The sequence below is a fragment of the Lissotriton helveticus genome, chromosome 9, assembly GCF_964261635.1.
Source record: "Lissotriton helveticus chromosome 9, aLisHel1.1, whole genome shotgun sequence".
Taxonomy (NCBI): Eukaryota; Metazoa; Chordata; class Amphibia; order Caudata; family Salamandridae; genus Lissotriton; species Lissotriton helveticus.
The window spans coordinates 785,730,577-785,747,280 of record NC_136070.1 but is presented as its reverse complement, the minus strand read 5'-3'; the positions used below and the strand labels follow the sequence as shown (position 1 = coordinate 785,747,280).

The 16,704-nt window shown below is 45.7% G+C and overlaps 1 pseudogene; it reads left to right on the top strand.

The window, feature by feature from the left end:
• Positions 1-4,334: 4,334 nt before the first annotated feature.
• LOC144783283 (galactose-1-phosphate uridylyltransferase pseudogene) lies at positions 4,335-5,240 on the top strand (annotated as a pseudogene).
• The last annotated feature ends 11,464 nt before the right edge of the window (positions 5,241-16,704 follow it).

The window sequence follows — 16,704 nt, the reverse complement described above, 5'->3', positions numbered from 1 at the left end:
CGGGTGCTGGGTGGGGGCCAATGGGACCTGCGGTCACCGGCGGTCCTCTCTATAGACATAGAGAAGGCGTTTGATAGCCTGGAATGGGCATTCCTACATAGGGCCCTGAAACGGTTTGGACTGGGTGACAAGTTTTGTAACTGGACAAGGGTATTGTATTCCTCGGCTACTGCCAGGGTACGGCTGGGGGAGGTAAAATCCACCCAGTACCCAGTTCTGAGAGGTACGAGGCAGAGGTGCTCGTTATCGCCATTGCTATTTGCGCTGGCAATAGAGCCTCTTGCGGTCCAAGCCCGGTCGGGACTAAGTTACCGGGGGCTGTGGCTCCGTGATACGCCACAGTATATATCGCTATATGCGAATGATTTGCTCCTCTTCTTGGAAAATACGGAGGAGGCGCTGCGGGGAGCGACGACTTTGCTGTCAAGGTACGGGGCAATGTCGGGCCTCAAGGTAAACTGGAGTAAGACGTGTCTCTTCCCGATCCGACCTTGCTTGAGCCCACCGATATCAATTGGTGAGATCAAATGGGAACCGTCGTGCCTCACCTTTTTGGGGGTGCGGATTTATCATGATAGCGCAGACTTGTTGGAAGGGAATGTGGGGCGGTGCATAAGGGCCCTGAAGGGTAGTATAGCGTTCTGGTCGACCCTTCCACTATCGGTGATGGGCAGAATAGCCCTACTTAAAATGGTGGCACTGCCCAGACTGCTTTACTACTTCCGTACCTTGCCAATTTGGATTCCACCACGAGTATTTAAAGACTTAAGGTCACTGACCATAGGTTTCCTATGGGGCAACGGAAGAAGGCGAGTAGCGCTGACGACATTGATGAGGCCTAAACCGGAGGGTGGATTGGCTGTACCCGATTTTGAGCTCTATTATTTAGCGGCGCAGCTGCAGGTCCTAACACAAGGTGTTGCGCTGGAGTTCAGGGGCCCTGAAATTAGGCGTGAGCAGGGGATACAGCGACATGTCTTATCTTACATAGTCTTGCAGCAGAAGCTTGATCTGAGAGACCTGACATTGGACGAACGGACGCTGAGGCTCTGCTGGAATAGGTGCCAGCGTAGAGCCAGAGTGACCCACCCATACGCGCCGGAGATTCCGCTGGGAATGGTGACGGCACTTCCGCATGGGGGAGACTGGACTCCCCTCTCGGATTGGGAACAACTGGGTATCCAAATGGTAGGGGACTTGTATAGGGATGGGGAGTTAATGCCCTTTCATGCGCTACGAGACATGTATGACCTCCCCGAGGGTGGCTTCCTGATTCATGCGGCGCTCACAGCCGCGATTCGGAGGCACTGGAGAGGGGGGCAAATGCAACCGGTGACAACGTTGGCCTGCCAATATGTTGTAATGGTTGCTGAGACCGTTAAGGCGGTTACGTGCCTCCAGTCAAGGATATTGCATGACGGTTTACAACCATTGGTGGAATTAAAAGCAAAATGGGAAGCTGGTATAGGCCCTCCGATCCATGATACAATGTGGGAACACATTATCAAGAGGGCATGGAAGGGGAGCAGGAACGCAAGGTTCCAGCAGGTACAATTTTTCATACTACATCATGCCTACCTGACTCCGGGTAAGATTAAGAAATACTTCCAGGTTCAGGATGCGGCATGCCCCAGGTGTTTTGAGAGGGATGCAGAACTGGAACATATGCTATGACACTGTCCGGCTATGGGGAGTTACTGGACAGAAGTAGGGGACCTCTTGAACACAATCACAGATAGACAACTTGACTTCGACATGGCGACCAGTTTGCTGCACTGGTTCCCACACACGGCTAAAACTAAAATAACCAGCAAATTCATTGATCTAGGATTATTGTTAGCTAAACGAGAAATAACTTGGCATTGGAAATCGAAGGGAGGGCCATCGAGCAAGCACTGGCGCACAGAGTTCTATAAGTGGGCGAACTGTGAGAGTGTCGTCAGGCTCCGAAAAGCTAAACAGGTTGGAACTGACAGAGCTTTGGAGTTGGCGAGAGCCTGGGAAGCCCTGGTCCAGGTTTTACGGGAACCTCAATTGGCAGAGGGGGATGAATGAGTGGTGATCGTACCTGTGACCGGCAAACAATGAACAATGACAGCGGTTTGAGGCCACATTTTATTGACAACATTTTTTCATTTGTGGTGAACCCCTGAGGAAGGGCTAACATTAAGGCCAGAAATGCATTGGGTAACATCAATTTCGCAACTGAGGAGGTTTTATGTTTTTGGGCATGTCCAGACAAAGGCTCGGGTGGGCATATCTGTGGCATGAGAAACTGTTGAAATATAAATTCACACGAGTGAACTGAACAACAAAAATAAATAAGATCACAAAAAGTTTTTGGATTAAATGGAATAATCATTGTTGAAACTGCAATAACGGTTGAAAAATTTTCGGGATAATCACAATGAATGCGGTGCACCTGGTAATGGAGGGAAACTCCCCTCCATAGATACGTGCAAGGGACATCAGGGAGCCGATCTGCACCCTCCCCTCAGCCACAGCAGACCACGTGTGGGGAAACGTCGCATCCAAGTGCCTGACGAACCAGCACAAGGACATCGCCTGGATGGCCATCCAAGGAGGACTTCCCGTGAGAGCCTTCATGCATGCAAGAGAACTCAACTGATACAAGTCCTGCCCGAGAGGGAGCATCGTGGACGAGATGACATATCATCTCTTCTGGGAATGCACATACGCACAGGACCTGCTGAAGGCCCTAGGCACGGAGCTTAGGGCCTGGATACCTACGACCTGCATCACTGCGGACTCTTACATGAGGGGGCCAGGAAGGCTCAGGCAAGAACGGCGACGACAGCGGACCCAAACGGGTCCCCCTACCCTTGACTGGCGGGGGGCCTGAAGGGACCACTAACCTGTTTTTGTCTTTTCTTTCCTTCAATCCAGGAACCAGTTTGGCGACGGGAAAGAGGAGAGGGCGGATGAAGACAGGTGGAGTAAATGTAATGATTTACTGTATGTATTTGGCTAACATGACCTTTTCCCAACACAGGTAAAAGGTCAATGGGATAGCTTGCGCACTTGTTGCCTAGTTTGTTACCAACGACTGACGAATAAATAGGGTGTTGTGGAAGTTGACGATTGATGTATCTGAACCAGAAACGACACCCTGACAAAGGAAAACATTTAAAATAAAATGGCGGCTGCCTGACCCCTTTTAATAATAAACACCACAGGCTAGTCTCTGAAGTGAGGAGCAGGAAGCAGGCTAAACTTGTACCGCTATCAATGCAATTTACAATAAGCCAGGTGCAGGCGCAGAAATGCGGCGCACTCACCCCTCACAGGAAGAACACCAACAGGATGCCGCCCTCAACCTGGATTGGCAGTATTCTGCTGCACATCAAGTGGACGCAGGTGAGCTGGGTGGCAGCCAAAAGCACCAAATGAGTCCCAAGGAAGGAGCATGTGCAGGGGCTGACTGTGCAGCTCAACTCATCGCTAGTTATTTTGTAGTGAACAAGCAAGAGGCACATGAAAGTTGATTGAAGTTTATTGATACATGAGAGCTACACAGTAGCGGAGTACTGACACGCAGGAGCTCCTCCACTGCCAACATAAGATAAACCGTCAAAAACATTCCAATAGCCCCACATCATGACATTCCTGTAAGGAATTCCCAGGTCACGGGATTCCAGAAACAAGCACCACTTCAGCAAACGCACAGTAAGTATTACACTGGGCTAACCGTTGGGGCAAGGCGCCAGTGAGCGCAGCAGTACTCCTCACACAAAGGTCCTGGCACCAGAGGGTAAGGGAGCAGCCTCTTATTTAATCACAGCTCGTATATGCCTCGGGGGAGAGTCCCCCGAGGTGGTACCAGGGGGTGCCATAGTGGAAGTCATCTGCAACCCATCTTCAGTCAACCGGACCATTCGGGGCGCCAAACACTGCTGCTGGGGCAGTCCCTGGTTTTAGATCCGACATTTCGACTGCTGTCTTGTCGCCATCATCTGGTCCATGCTGAGCCCTCTGCATATCAACTCTCAGTATCGGCCAGGAGCCAACACTGACTGTCAGCTTGTATGGATGGAAAGCAGAGTGCACAGTCATCTTTTTGCACTTTGTGCACTGATAAAGTGTAGGATGTTGCAGGTTTATTGGGCCTTAGTCAGAGTATTTCAGAGATGTGTGATTTTTGTTTATCTATGTTCCAACTTCTATATATTTTTCTCACCTCGTACTATCTAATTCAGGGTTCTCCAACCTTTTTACTAAGAGATACTTATGTTAAATAAAAATCATCCCGAGCTACTAACATTATTATTGTCGTAATAGTGACCAAGTCATTCAAGATTACATTAGATGCCCTGGAACCTGGTGATAGTGTCCACCCACTGCTTAGAGAGGGATCGGCCAAAGGAATCTGCAGAGTCATGTGTTCCCATCCTTGGTCTGATATGACACTCCCTCTTATGACTCACCCTGAAATAAGAGCTGTGATTGACAAGTGGGCAGGAACAATGAGAGAACAGGGAGAAACTTACCCACGGGCACAGATATTTGAAAACAAGGGTCCAATGATGGGCTGCTCCAATCTTCATCCACACTGCCAGATATGGGCTAGTAATATTTTGCCGAATGAAGCCCAAGTGGAGGATTCGACCCAAATCGATTATCTTGGGAAGCACCAGGTGCCCATGCTGGTGGAGTACAGAAAACTGTAAGCCGCTCAAAAGGATTGCATCGTTGTTAAAAACGAAGACTGACTGGTGGTTCAAGCAATCATAGCATTTATAAAGCGCACTACTTACCCGTGAGGGTCTCAAGGTGCTTGGGGGGGGGTGCGGGGGAGGGCTGCTACTGCTACAGGACAACTGGTGGTTGTCCCTTATTAGGCAGTTTGGCCCTTCCAGACCCTCTTGCTGCCTCACTGCCACGTGTTGCGACAAGGAGCAAGATAGTCTGCCTTCTATTACGAAAAGGCATCTCACAAAGTATGACAATCTCTTTGAAATCTCCTCTCCCTTTCCATGGGATGGCATGGAGCTCCCATGGACCCCAACTCAAGGATTGTACTCACTGGCAACTTCATGCACACTACTACCCATGCCTTCTGTGCTCGGCTACTGTTCGGAAGCTCATGGTGGGTTATGAGTTGCTGGCATAAACCCCAGCGAGGCTTGACGTAGGTGCAGGTAGCTGAGCGCTTGAGGGGTCTCCCAGAAGAGCACTACAGACTGAAGCAGGCTGCAGCTGACAAGCAAACAGAAGATTGAGCTCCATGGCCCTCTGCAGTGGGCAGCACACAGGCACGGACCACACCCAACAGACCAGTCAAACAAAGAGACCTATGTTTGTGTCAGACACAGCAGTTACACATGTTTGCAGCCAGTGGAGCCATGGGCTCATTCTAGCTACGAAGAAGAGGTAGCTTGACTCTGAAGGCTATTGAGGGCTAATCCAGGCCAACAAGGTTTTTATAGACAGAATCCAGCTAAGATTAAATTCCAATAGAGACAGAATACATGCTCTTTTACATTCCACTCAGGGCTGGGACACTCCTCGGTGTAGCCGTGCGCTTTAGAATTCTCACTCTTCATTTATTCATTAGTTAATTCATTCATTACTGGACACCACATACAAGATTAACAGCCGTGATCATCTCAATGACAGGGTTACCAGCAGGAAAATAGAAAAGGCTTTGTCAATTTTGAGAGCCTCTAAGTGTGTAAAATTCAATAGCAAAGGCTGCAATGCCCCTGGCACCAAGGTAATACATTATAAGTCTCCCCAAGGTCACATGATTTATCACTCAAATATCAGCTTTTATATATTTCGGAAATGTACCAGTTTTTCTTTGAACCCTAGTTTATGAGTTCTGCAATTTCACAGATTTTCATCTTATATACACTCAAATTTGGTATACTTATATAAATTCAACCATGCAAAAGCCTCTGATTTAGTAGGGTGGACTTCACACAAGAGAGCTACTTACAGGTAGTTGGAGCGCTACCAGTAGCTCATGAGCTACTCGTTGGAGAAAGATGATCTAATTCTTCCTGTTAACAGTTACATTATATGCCTTGTTTTAATTGTATCTTGTTGCATTGTTATCTTGTATTTCTTGATTTGGCTATGTCCTGTTGATTGTCTGGCATTATCTGCTGGCCTATTTTTGATTTTACTATAGAATGCTCCAAACGCCCAGTTGGAAGAAGTGTATGTTGAAGAAGAAGTTCTATAAATAAGGACAATTTGCATTTACTGCTTGGTGACGTCCATGCCGCCTTGATGGAGTCTTGTTTGCTGTGTCAGAGGGAAACATTTTCTCTTTACTTTACGCTGAAGATGCCTCCGCAACTAAGCTTTCTGGTAACGGGGTGAGCTAAAACAACCACTGGATCAGAGGAGGAGACCTTTCCTAGAAGCAGATTTAGTTTCCGGGTGAGCAGCTGTGGCTTCTCCCAAGTCTCTAGGATAAAGGGATGCAAAGGCCATTAAAAGGCGAGCTTTGTTCAGAGGTGTGCTTGCCAACCAAAATGTCAGTAAATACGATACACTGAATCTGTTAACTCTGCATTGGGATTTCGAAAGTCTTTGCAGATTGCTGAATGATTTCAGAATAATGAACCTGCCCAGCTGCAACAAGGCCCCCCTGTATTTAGGAAACAGAGCTTCTAGGGACATGTCTACCCCACTAGCATTCCGTAAAGACTAGAATCGGTCTCAAGAGAGGGCAGCAAACACTCAGTTCAAACCACTTTATTCAGCTAACTAAAGCCATAAAAGTACACCACAGTGGACAATTTACAAAAAAGGCTGAATAAAAACATATTAATACATATTGAATTCATTAGAATATACCACATGCAAACACTAAAATAATGCCAATAAAACAAATGGCTTATCGTTCATTAGTCATGCGATAAAAGCAATTATATCTAAATATAAACTCAGTCAACACTTTAAAATATCTAACACCCTCTCTTCCTATGTCTGACTGTCGCCACCCAAAAATTCGCAACATTAAAAATCTCTCATGGGTTATTTAACAATTGCAGATATAGTAGACCTGTTCTGACTTGCACAAATCCCTTCCCCTTTAAAATGGGTCTTAACAACTTTCTACTCATAAGGCTAAAATGCTCACAAAACATTGTAAAGTGCATGGGTTCCTGCAAAGAAAACTATCACATGTACAGGGACCTCTGCTCCAGCCATGCACATCCGCTAAAAGACAATGAATAAGATTAAAACTGAACCTAATTAGAAGAAATCGATGGAAAGACTTTGTAACAATTAACAAGTACGGTTCTATCTGTGGTACTGTCTTTAACAGCCAATGGGCTCTCACCGTGGGTTTCACAGTCTCTACTGCCTCTCTCTCTGCACACAGCATTTTTAAGGATTGGGCTTTAACCCATTCCACATCCTCTTTCACTATCTTTTCCGGAGTAGCAAAGAGTTCCTGTCGCCCCAATGTTCCAAGCACTGATTTGACATATTGTATCCATTGGAGTTTGCCCACGTTATCCTACACTATGCAGTCCCTAAGGATTTCTCTGTTCAGTCCAAATTCTGTATTAATCCATGTCTTTATCCAACAAATCACAGGACCCATCCCAGTTTGATCCTCAACAAAGCCACAGCCCAGCTCTTGGTGAATAGTAATAGTAGAAGTAGATTTGGGGACCGTCAGGACATATCTTATACATTTGTTTTCAACTTGCTGGAGCACCCCTGCGGGTTTATATCCCCAAATTGCAGACCCACATGATGCTATTGCAATGCCTTTAGAGCAGTACATTTTGAGCAATGCTTCAAGAGGCTTCGCTCCTAATCTAGAAGCAAAACCTTGAATGGCAGCTATTGACCTTGACATTACAAGTTTTTTTGCCCTTAACTGGGGAATCCAGGAGCCTCTTTCATCGAATAACACTCCCAAATAGGGGAAAGAAGAGACCCGTAACAGCTCACACCCTTCACAATAAAAAGTTTTCAATTTTTTTGGCCTCTGTCCCATTGTCATCGTATGCGATTTGGTTTTATTGACAATAAGGTCCAGGGATTGCATAAAAGATCCAAAGGAATCCAAGAGTTTCTGCAGACCAACTGCCATGCGGGCCAAGAGACCCGCATCGTCAGCGTATAGGAGAGCAGGAATCACCCTGTCCCCTATACGTGGAATATCTAAGGTGGCAGTGCTAAGGGAGGTATTTAAGTTATTTATATAAACTGAAAAAAGCAAAGGGGCTAAAATACAACCCTGACGAACCCCTTTGTCAATTTTAAAGTGCTTAGTGCATTTATCATCTTGGTTGACTCTGACCCTACCATAAAGATCCTTATGAAGATCTGCTAAAAAAAAAAAGACTAAACATCCCCATATCCATCAATATTGACCATAACTTTGTTCTATTTACTAGGTCAAAGGCCGAAGACAGGTTCATAAAGGCCAGATGCAGCATACCTTGTTTCGCCACTGTACATTTCTCTACCAAAAGGTGCAGATTTAAACATTGATCTATGGTACTTCTACCTTTTCTAAAGCCGTATTGGCAATCTGTTAAATTTCTATAGTCAACCAACCAATCAGAACGTTCATTTAAAATAACTCTACCTAAAACCTTCACCACTGGATCGATCAGGGAAATAGGTCTATAGCAACCAGGGTAGCCTTGTTGCCTCTTTTTAAACACTGGGATAATGGTTGAGAGAGACCAGGATTGTGGAAATCTGTGCTCGCTACCCGTATTTAGATAATTAGTTATGATTTTTGCCCAGAGCTGTGGCGTTTGTTTATATAAATCATCCGGGACACAATCGGGGCCAGGGGCCTTATTGCTAGTCATTTGTGCAATTGCCACCGGCACTTCGGTTTCTATAAAAATCAATGATGAAGTATTTCCCCAGGCTAGGTCAGGAATATCTGGGGAGACCATCTCGACCTGTGATACTCCATAGACAGAATTAAAAGGGGAGTACCACTGATCCTCCGAAATATTACATTCTAAGGGCTTATTCTTTAATCCCATAAAAAAAGGTTTTATTAACTATAGCCTAAAATCCTGCACTACACAGAAGGCATGGGCCAAGTGGGCTCTGGCCCAGGGCCCCAGCCTTTCAGGGGGCCCCCGGACAGAGTCTGGGCCTGATGACCTTGAATAATTCTTAAACAGATTGTTTTAAATATAATTATCCTCCAATTTATTTGTAATGTGTGAGAGTCTAAGACAGACATCTTTCAAACAAATGTTGGGTTTATGTTTCATGCACCATTCATAAAAAAAGTTTCTTTTAGGTGAAAGCAGGACCTCACATGTGAGAAATGGGAGGGTGTCACAGAGATTATTTACAGTAATATTAGTGAGCTGCAGCTGTGTTACAATACTGAAAACACACATCACTATCTCTGAATATCATATGTAAACACATTTAGAATTGGACCAGTGTGACTGTGCACTGTCAGTGGCCTGGCCAAAGAGGGCATGACAGAGTTGAAAGTGGATCATAAATTCATAACTGTTCTGAACAAGGGCCCCCAAAGTGCGTTTGGTCCAGGGCCCCCAAAATCCATAAGACGTCCCTGGCACTATCCCTATTGACCTCAACCGAAAGCAGGTCATTCCAAGCCTCTTCTTTTATTTCCTGTTTGCGGCGATTAAGTATACTTTTATAAGACTGTCTCAATTGGGCTACAAGGGTACGGTCTCTAGGAACCTGCTTCAGGGCAGAAATAATCTTTTGGTGGGCTTTCGAACACTGCTAATCAAACCATTTCTCCCCCAAATTAATATAACTTCTGCTAGGCATAGTTAGGCCCGATGCCACCTGTGAACAGATCTCTTCAAATGGTCAAATACCAATAAAACCTCTGGGCCCTTATCTCCAGGACTAAGACATATATTAAAACCCTCTTCCGCTTTATGCAATAAGTCTTGAAGGAATGACTCCGGAATTACTCTAGTCTATTTTAACCTCCGTCCCTGGTCTGTGGTCCTTATATGTATACAGGTGGGTAGTTGTCCTTCTTTCTCTTTAAGGCCAATTGACCTACATAACTGGAGTGTAACTGGATTATAGTCACTATAATCCGACCAAACAGCACCATACTTAATAACTTGAGGTGATAATACCGGGGAAATAAAGATATAATCAATTATCGAATCCTGCTCCCTTGCCTTAAAAGTAGGGATTCTCCTCCCCGCAATATTTGTGTTTGACTGGCATAAATCAACTGCTGCCAGGAGATCCTCCAGGCATTTTCCTTGCGGGCTATCCTCCAAATGGCAACTAAGGGGATCCTCAGGGCCAAGACAGTCGCCCACAAAACAATCCTTCAGACGCAAGTGAGCATTAAAATCTCCCAAAATAAAAATAGAATAAGAAGTGGTTTGTTTGAGTCTATAATCAGTTACAAAACCTTACCGGCTATTTAAATGCTCATTTAAAAATCCAACCTCCGGGAAATTGTAGAAAATTACTATTAACAATTCCATAGAATTAACATTATTAATTTTTACAGCTAAACAATTGGTGGAACCGGTATACACCGAACAATGTTTTCCCATTACCATTAGTGATATTAGAATCATAAGTCCCCCCTTTGCTCACCCTGAGGCCGAAAGCCCCGCTGACACAAAATATGATTTATAACCGTCCAACTAAAAATTATATTCTCTTTCCCGCGTCTCTTGGAAACCCACTATATCATAGGCTTTAAGAAAATGTATCCATCTGGGTTCCTTACTTTTTGTTCTAAGTCCTGCTACATTCCAATTTAAGATCTTACAATTCAGGTTCTCCTCCACCCTCTCCATAGGGGGTCCTTCTCCTCCACCCCACCCATTGGGACAAGGAAATGCAGTGAATCGTTTTCATACAAGTGGCTTAGTGGGGAAAACCTGTTAGAGCACACTAGGCCGTTCGCCATTGTGTCCTTTTTAACAGGTTTAGACAATAGTTTGGGGGGTAATGAACCTCTATTTTGGATCAGATTATCAAGCTGGTTCATCGTAGGACCTTGCCCTGGAGATGGATCAACCTTCTTTTCCATTTGTACTGAAGTCCCCAGTGGAGTCTTACCCTGGGTAAAAAAAATCCCAATGGTAGAGCCCTTATGCCCCCTGGGCCCGCATTATAACATCCATTAAACAACATTCCTGCCACCCCTATTTGATCAAAGTTAATAACAATACAATCACCTTCTCCTTCTTTAATCCTCTGTCCTACCCCGCCAACACGTCTAACCATTATAATTAGGGCTCCCGGTTTTATGGTGTTTATTTTTTTAGCTTTTCCATCTGTATATGTCCATATTTATTTTTTGCTCGCTTTGTCTGTATTTATCCATATTTATTTTGTGGTTTGCGGATAATTGAAGGTGTAAAACTGTACATTTCCAGATTTATTTAACTGATAGACGCGCACTCCTACTTTGATGTCTGTCGTGTTTTAGCTATTTCAGCTACCAAATATTATATTATAATACATCCACTAGTCAATATTAGCATTGTACCACAAATGTATGTTGACAAAATTATTTAACTCATTTTATGTTATGTGGCTCTTCAGGCAGGTCATTTATAATTCTCAAATCTATGTTTTTGTCAGTTCTTGCCATACGTGTGTTGCAAACATGCTGCTTTAGGTACAAGTCTCATGGTGAGCCCTACATATCACCATTTTTCCCAAGTGTCTACATTTGTGATTTAGAGCTGTGATAGGGCATATTATCTGCTAGATTCCCAATTTAGTAGCCCGGTTCAGTCATCTCAGCATCTTAATTTGAGCTTTCAATTTAAAGGGGTCGTACCTATGGCCAGGATGTTTCATGCAAGTTATTTCTACCAGTGGAAGTGATAATGATTTGGTTTCCAGGCCTGGAAGTACATTGAATTATCTTTCTACCACGTGCCTTCACTTGGCTGGTTAGTGGTTGTGCCTTGGAGGATTACATAATTGCAGCAGCACGTTACATATTCAGACTTTGTTAGTCTTTCCCCAGTGTTGGTAAATCTGTGCAACGACTGCTGTTTCTGGGTTGTAGTTTTCCTTTAATCAGGAAAATTCTCTGTTGGCTGGGACATGGCACGGGTCCTATTTTGTACCAAGTTCCTGTCTTCTTCTTTTGGTTTCAATGGCCATAAATACCCTAGACTTGTAGACAAAAAATATGACCTTGTGTAATGGAATCTCTCACTACTGTAATGCCCTTAGGCCAAGTTCACACTTTATATTATATTATAAATTACAGGGTGCATGTAGGGAGATTTGCGTTGCTCATGTGAAAGTAGTGGAGACCTAGCATAGAAAGGGACGTTGTTGTGTGAGACTTATTTAGTCTGTTGATGATGGATACTACCACCATCTGTTTAGAAGCAAAACGCCACCAAAACTTTTATTTACAGGTAGGAACATATGTACAACAACTTTAGAGATTTAAAGACAATTGGTATTAGCAATTGATCAATATTTCAACACTACCTAATAGCGCAGGGACAGCATGCCCATTAGTGCCAGCGGTGCTTGGCTGCAGCTTTGAGAGCGATAAAAAAGCATGAGCATTTGAAAGCCTCTAAATCTGGGGTAACATGAATATCGGGTGCGGTAGTGCAGTCAACAATTTCTGGTGCTACTCTGAATATCCTGGCCAGCTCTAAATGATGGCCCCTGGAAGAACAGTGTGCTGACAAATACTGATGCCGTCCCAGTTGTAAGGATGCCAAGTGTGTTTGAGTCTTGTTTCTCTTCATCACTAGTATGGCAATTTAGAGCCTACATTAAAAAAAGCCCAATTTTCTGTATTTATCCACTTTTAAAAATAAATGCAGACAGAAAACACATTATTTTCTGTCTGTATTTATCTGTAAAAATCCATAAAAAACGGAAAACCGGGAGCCCTAATTATAATGTGAGCCAAGACCTCTGCCCCATTTACTGAGTGTTGTTTGCACCAAAACTTGGTTTTGCGTAGGAGTTCCTCAGTGATCTCTATCACATTCATTTTAAGTGGGGGTACTCCTGTAAGCACTGCAACTAAAGGGGTGGCCTCAGGTGGTAGATTGAGTCTAAAATGGTTATGTTTTTTACAATCTCCCCCACTACCGTGGGACTCCCCTAAATTCTTTAGTTGGTTATTCACTGCCGTGACACAGTCAGGTTGCCTTCACACATCACCACCCCTTAAATTCTGAACGGCAATACCCCTAGTTGATGTACCCTCCTCCACAGTGGCATCTGAATGTACTGTGGTATTACTGCCACTTTTATTCTGAACGCCTGTATCCGTGGGTGATATACCTTCCTCTGCAATTGGACCCCGATTGTGCGGTTATGTTATTGCCACTTTGATTATTCATCACAATATCTACCCGTTCCAGTTTTTCAAACAACAGGGTAGATTTCCTATCCATTAGATCTTTGAAATGGGCTAGTGCAGTTCCCAAGGCGGTCTCCACGGCAGAAACAATTTACGTTTTACTGGAGGCTCTTTCACTATGGTCTCATCCACTGGTTTAGGGACGCGTGCTCTGGTAGATATCCCTGACCCGTTGGAAGCAACTATGAGGGGGGTGTCCAGGGTTGACAAGAGTGGGGGTTGAAGGCACATTACGGGGTGTTATAGGTAAACACGTTAGTGGAGAGTCTCCCTGATTAGATGAACCTAAGGACGAGTGTCTTGGGAGTATTAAGCAATCTAAGGAGAGTCGCCGCTCGGTCAGTTCAATTTTATGACTCAGCAACGACTCTGCCCTGACGATGAAGGCGTCTAACGTACCTGTTACTCCCTTACGTTTACTCATAATTAGTCCGTTTTGTTTGCAGTTCTTGGCAAACAATACCTCCTAGACCGTAATATACTAAGAGGGATGGAACACGGGGATTAATGACAGGGATGGAATTAGTACCTTGAGGCTGAACAATGACCCAAATGCCGATGGTCAAATGTCAGAGTGAGGGCCCAGCCTAGCCTCTTTGTTGCTCTGATGGGCACAGACGGGCCCGCCCTTGGCCTGGGCACCCCCCTGCTGAGGGAGCCCTGCTGAGTTTTTAAAGCGCCTCTGGGCGCGTAGTGCGGGCGTCGGCGGCGGTAGCGGCCACAAGGGAGTCTGGGACCTTTAGTCCTGTCCCGCTCTTGTTTCCCACTCCAGGCACAGCAATAATGGTGGCAAAGGTGAAGTTACAGGGCTTCCGGTGCTGCGGGAGCCCTGCTGAGTTTTTAAAGCACCTCCGGGGGCGTAGTGCGGACGTCGGCGGCAGTAGCAGCCGCAAGGGAGCCTGAGACCTTGAGTCCTGTCCCACTCCTGTTTCCCCCTCCAGGCACAGCAATAATGGGGGCAAAGGTGAAGTTACACTCTCTGTTAGTTTCAACTTGGCCTTCATCGTTAGTGGTAGATTTGTCAATTTGTTATGTAAATATAATGTAAATTGATACTTGTATAGCGCACTACTCACCCGCAAGGGTCTCAAGGCGCTTGTACGAATACCGCTGTGGAACCCATCCTGGCTTTCCCTGTGAGGAGTCCACTCCTGGGCACCCCCAAGGTGGAGGCCAGGCATCCTTAGCATTGTGGGGGCCGTTGTGGAGATTAAGCAAGCTATTGCCCAGAGTTGCAGAGTGGGACTCCATGATTGGAATAGGCACCGAGGCGAGAATTATCAGGTCCGTGGAATTTTGAGCCCAAGACCCGCCGAGGCGGGGAATTGAACCCTGGTTCCGGGATAGACCTCTGCATCAGGGTCTGCCGCTCTAACCATTGAGCCACACCTCTCCACTCTCCACACTTATGCATCAGAACCAACCGAAAAGCTCATGCATGCAGTTAAAAGTATTATACCTGCCAATTCTGGTATCTGTGGAGACTTATTCCTTTGCATAATTTTCTGAACACTAGCCGATAGTGCTCCAAATTAGGCCAGTCACCCAACTTTGCACCGACTGAGGAAGAGCAGGAAGCAGCCCTGCAGTAGTAGTAGCTCGTTGGCAATCTGAAAGCAAAATTTGAAAGTTGTACTAGCAAGTCAACATTAGAAGTTTGACATCCTGTGGAGTTGGGCACGAGGCTGCGGTAGTCGGTAACAACGTTGCAGACATTAAGCAGTGCTCCATAACGTTGCCTCAGCAAAACCCTTGTGGGCTCAATTATGAGACGGAGACGCAGCCGTATTTAATGGAATACAGAGCCTTCTTAGTCTTTCTCATACACTGGCGCACAATGGGCTGCCTAGCGCCAATGCATGCACCCTCGTACAATGGTGCAAGGATGCCTATGTTGCATGCAGGATTGTTTTTGTGCAGGAAGGTACACCTTCCTGCACAAAAACAATCCTGGGAGGCATATTTCTCTTTCTATGTGTGCTGCACAACCAGAACACGTAGCAAGAGTATAGCAAAGTAGGATCTGCTTCTTATGGGTACCCCCACTTTTTGCTTGATGTTACACTGTTTTTGACTAGTCTAACTGGGATCCTGCTGATCAGGGTCCCCATCTATCTGCTTTCTCTCTAAAAGGTTATGCCATGTACTTGGGTACACTCCAGATTGGATACTGGGGTACCCTTGTCAGTTCCTAGTGTATGGTACCCATGTACCCAGGGCATAGGTACCCCAGAGGCCTCCCAAGGGGTGAAGCATGTATTATGCCACCCATGAGAGGCCATGCAAAATGGAACTACAGACCTGCCATTTCAGCCTGTGTAAGATGGTGCATGCACCTCTTACTTTAGATATAGGTTTACTATAGTAGGGGTCACCACACTTAAAACCAATATACCCCCTATAGCAGGCCTTACCAATCCTGAAGGCAGGGTGCTTGGTTCTACATGAGAGGGTGCCACTGCATGACAGAACACCCCAACAGCCTACGGAGTCCATTCTCCTGGGTTGTCAGTGTATCAGCCATTTACGACATATGGAGTGGCATTGTGCGACCGCGTAATGACCAACTCTAAAAAGGATTAAAGTAACACTATTGTGTATGTTATCAAACATTGGGGAATCATACCCCCACACCGATAACCGGTGTGGGAGGAATTATTCCACCCTTCAGAAACTAGCTTTGGGAGGTCCGTGGTGTTCCCGGTACCAGCCTTCTAGTCCCGGGCAGTCCAAAAAGGGTTGCTGCTGATCAGAGACTCATTTCTGCCCTCCTACTGCTGAGCCATGCTCGAGCAGGGGAAGGCAGAACAATAGGCATCCTGTCTCTGAGAGGTGTGACCGCCTCCCAGACAGAATTTAGTGTATTAGGCCTGGGTGGGTGCACTTGCCAGCGACTGAAAGTCTGCATGAGGGGCAAATTTGATGTCCCTGAGCATAGTCCAGTTCAAACCAGTCCTGAGAGCCATTGGCTCCTGATCTGGCGTGAAACTGGACAAAGGACAGGGGAGTATCCTCCCCACTGTCCTGACCCTCCCCTGGGAGGGTCCCCTAAATCTGTCCAACCCTCTCCTGTGGGTACAAAAGGGATTACCTGGCTGTAGGACCTTAGATTCAACGTGGACAAGATTCTGATCAAGGAACCACTGACCTTCGACCGCCTGGACACTCTGGACTTTGTTTGGGCCCGACTTCATCTCCCACTCCGTCCAAAGCATCGTCTGTGCCTGTGCACCATACAGGCTCTGTGCAGGACCGGTCGAGCCTTAAGGACAACCAAAGACATCTCCCTTGGAGAGAAGGAGTCACTCCCCTGAAACCGCAGGTACCGTAACGCAACCGACCGGTCTGCTGATCCTGAG